The 4,101-nt window shown below is 35.5% G+C and overlaps 1 pseudogene; it reads right to left on the bottom strand.

The window, feature by feature from the left end:
* On the bottom strand, window positions 1-2,302 carry LOC149211089 (3-ketoacyl-CoA synthase 11 pseudogene; annotated as a pseudogene).
* Window positions 2,303-4,101: the final 1,799 nt, after the last annotated feature.

Raw genomic sequence — 4,101 nt, 5'->3', positions numbered from 1 at the left:
TAAGGAAGAAAACATACTCTTAACCATTAAACCACTCAAACTGCATACACCATAAAGTGAGTCAAACTGTATACATCATAAAGTGCTACTTAAATACGTTACTATTTAAATAGATAAAAAGCTTCTTATACTTAGGAAGCAAAGCACAAATATTACACGATTACCAAATGTCCGAAACAGTGGTGTTCTTCAAACCCGATCATTGAACCGAGGCCGGAACACACTTGCTGTCCCAATCTATAGTGCATAACAGCGAAGATTTATCACTGAAAATATACATTTATTACTGAAATACACAACCAACCGAAGACCAATGGAAGAAGTAATAACCAGGATGATCTATATTGTCCTACATTCAATTCCCGATCTTCTCGAATTCTGGAATTTCTACTGGGTAGCTATCAATACAATCCAACCATGGATTTTTAGTGGGTTTTTTAACAGTCTTCAGAGCCCTCCAAATCGCGCTATTACACTTGAATCCCGATCCGAATGCTACCTGCCATACTACGTCCCCTTTCTTGATTCTCTCCTTGGCTTCAATATATGCAAGCTCATACCACAGTGTACTGCTGGATGTATTGCCAAACCTGTGAAGAGTCATCCGAGAAGGCTCCATGTTGTGCTCACTCAATGATAAATTCTTCTGCAGCGCCTCAAGCACAGCTCGCCCTCCTGCATGCATACAGAAGTGCTGAGCTGCCAATTTGAAGTCAGGGATGTAGGGTTTCATTTTCATCCTCAGAACTTTGCGACCAAACAAGGAGCCCAGGAAGAGAATTTGTTCTGATAAGGGAAGAATCAGGGAACCCAGAGTAGTTATATTCTCTTTGAGCGCGTGGCCTGCGACTTCCATGAGTTCTTTGGATAGTGTAAGCCCCTTCTTTTTACAATCATCTTCCTCTTGAAAAACGCATTTGTAGCTTTTGTCATCTGATCCTTTATGAGTTCTGACGATGTGTGACAGCTCGTATTTTGCTCTTCTTCTGTCTTTTCTCTTGTTGGATAGAAGAATAGCTGCACCCCCCATGCGAAACAAGCAATTGGGTATGAGCATTGATCTGTTGGTACCATGGTACCAGTTCAATGTAATGTTTTCAGTGCTCACAACTAGTGCATATGAACTCCCATGGACTTTAAGCATGTCTCTGGCCAGATCCAGTGCTATGATCCCTGCACTGCAACCCATTCCTCCAAGGTTGAAGCTCAGAATATTTTCTCTCATCTTGTAATGGTTGACAATCATGGCAGAAAGAGATGGCGTTGGATTAAACAAACTGCAGTTCACCACTAGGATACTAATATCCTTTGGCCTGATTTTACATTTCTCAAAAACCTCATCCAGGGCTCCAAACATCACCATCTCTGCTTCTGCACGAGCTTCTTTCATGGTGAGACGAGGTGGGTAAGCCAGAATGGCTCCTGGGAAGTACGTCCGCTCTCCAATACCTGACTTCTCAAGAATTTTCTTCTGAAACCCCAAGCTTTCATCATCGAAGAGGCCAGTTTTCTTAGAGTGTGCCATGAAATACTCTTTGGTAAATCCAAATTCCTCAGAGGGCTTATAACATGCAAAATCTACCAAATATATGGGCCTTACACTGAAGACGCAGTAAACAAGAAGGGAACCTATCAGAGAAGATATGGATAGAATGCTAATTAAATCAAGTGTGGCTTGTTCCCATAATATCCATAAATCATACTTTCTTAAAGTATTTACTTCTGCGCTGAACATTAGCAACAGAACAGAGATGGCTAATAAATACAGAGCGTTGCTGATCAGGTAATGATACCCTATCTTGACATGCCTGAGATTTACAGAATGTAAGAAGTCAGGCAATTTCCTACGAACTCTGATGGAGAATGTCGGAAATCCTGCATTGGGACCAGATCTCTCTACTCCTCTTGCCACTATTTCTGTAGAAAGGATTGTCTCTTCCTTCGCCATATTTGAATGCATGCAATAACCAAGAACAATTCAAAATGCTTCCTATCAAAATGATATGAATCAAAGCCCAAATGTCAGAAACATTTTATGAAAGGCATGAGACTTAATAAAACCTGTGGTCCTAGATGGATTGAAGTAGCTGAAAATGATGAAATCTTTGAGTATGAGGAATCAATATAGAATTTCTAAATTCATGACAAACCCATAATGGATCAATACAGCACTTCTAGATTGAAGAGAGGCCACTGAACACACCTAAAACTTCAACCAAAATGAATCTACTGATCAACACACGATGCCCTTCATTTCATATTTATAGTCTGATATGGCCAAAACCTACAAATTACAAAAACTGTGCATAGAGTTATCAATTTCTAACGCCTTCACGCACGCCCACAATAATTATTACTTTATTCTAAAATGGATTAAGTGATGAGATTCCATGGCAGTTCATCTGCTCAAACTGTATCTCAAGCTCTCTCACACTCAAACACTGCAAAACACGCAAAACTGACCCTGGCAAGCAACTAATCCTGAAATTAATGACTAGAATTCCTAAGAAAAACTAACCGGTTAGGAATGGATACCCTGATCTAAGTAATATATATATAAATGTTGATTTGTGTCAATTATAGCAGGCAGTTGAACTAATGCATTCACAGAAGCCCCGTGGCGTACTTAAATATTCAAATGGATCGAGCAAAAGCTATTGACAAATCTCTCCAATACGTTCATTCCGCCAACTCAATGCCCTTTTTTTTCTCAGAAACACCAACTCAATGCCTTGAAACTATTCATGAAAGCTGCAGGAACCCACTGAGAGTAATTGAAAATGGCATAAATAAAAAATAAACCACCTACCAAACATTCCATTCCATTCCATTATTAAACAGCTCACCAAACATTATGTTCCCGTAGTTTTATCAATTTCCTCGTATTTTTCTTACATAAACGAAACTCTTTATACTTACCTTCTACGTCATTCTGAACATGCACAATTTCAAAATTGAACTCCAACTTCTTCACCAAATTACCTTGGATGAAACGAAATTGTAACTTAGAAGTAAACGATTTTAGGTATATTCAGGAATATTTAATTTAAGGAATCTAAATGGTAAGAAATATTTGTTTTTAGATTTAAGTAATATTTAGGAATTTAAAGGATAAGAGTAAGAGTCAGGTTAAACACTTAATTTTGAATTTAGCTAAATTTATGATGGCAAAATTTAATGGGGGCGAAAATTCAATTTTACATATTAATACCAAAATTTAATGGTGGAAAATTTAATTTTACATATTAATTTTTAATTAGTGAATTAAATAGGTCTAATAAATAAGAGCATATATGAGGTTACATGTTTATATTTAGAGAGAATAAAGTATGTATGTTTATGTAAACTTTCACAATCAAATAGTTACATTAAAGTTGGTCCCTTATCTTATCAATAAAAAAGTCTAAAGTATTATATACTAATTCGCTGTCTAGCTTGATTATAATCTTAATATAATTGGGTGTCTATCTTGATTATAATCTTAAAAAGTAGATTATTATTAATGTGTATATTAATATATTGTTTTTAATGAGACTTTTTGGAAGCTTTTCCTGTGGGTTTTTCTGGTCTAATTTCTCTAAAATCCTGCAGGAATTTATTGAAATCACAAGTTTGATTGGTAATCCCTGCACAATGGAAGTGCCCTAGGGGTTTTTCAGGGTGTTGAATCCATATATACAATTAAAATAACCAGTTTAAATAACATAAATCAAGATTTCACCTCAATTTGTTCCTCCAAATTCTAGCACCGAAAGATCCAAAAAATCAAGCTAAAAACAATTCTATCTACCAACAAAATTACAATAAATTTTATCTATATTTACTGTATTAAAAATATGTTTTTTCATTCTAATTTATATATGAATGTTTATTAGAAAAAGATAATTAATTTTTTTTTTAAACGCAATAAATGAAACTGAACCTTACCCAAGTAAGTTCATTGATTACATAATAAAGTAAGAAACTTTTAAGTAGCATTAAAAAATTTCAATAGGAAAAAAAAGTTGCAGCAAGAATCGATTTTTATAAAAAGAATATTGTTGTTACCTTAAAAGAAACATTCAATAGGTCATGGATATGAGTCATGAGTCCCTGATCTGG

The sequence above is a fragment of the Pinus tabuliformis genome, chromosome 1_2, assembly GCF_031772625.1.
Source record: "Pinus tabuliformis cultivar Carrire ecotype Pingquan chromosome 1_2, CPIR1, whole genome shotgun sequence".
Taxonomy (NCBI): Eukaryota; Viridiplantae; Streptophyta; class Pinopsida; order Pinales; family Pinaceae; genus Pinus; species Pinus tabuliformis.
This window is presented reverse-complemented; position numbering and strand designations above follow the sequence as displayed.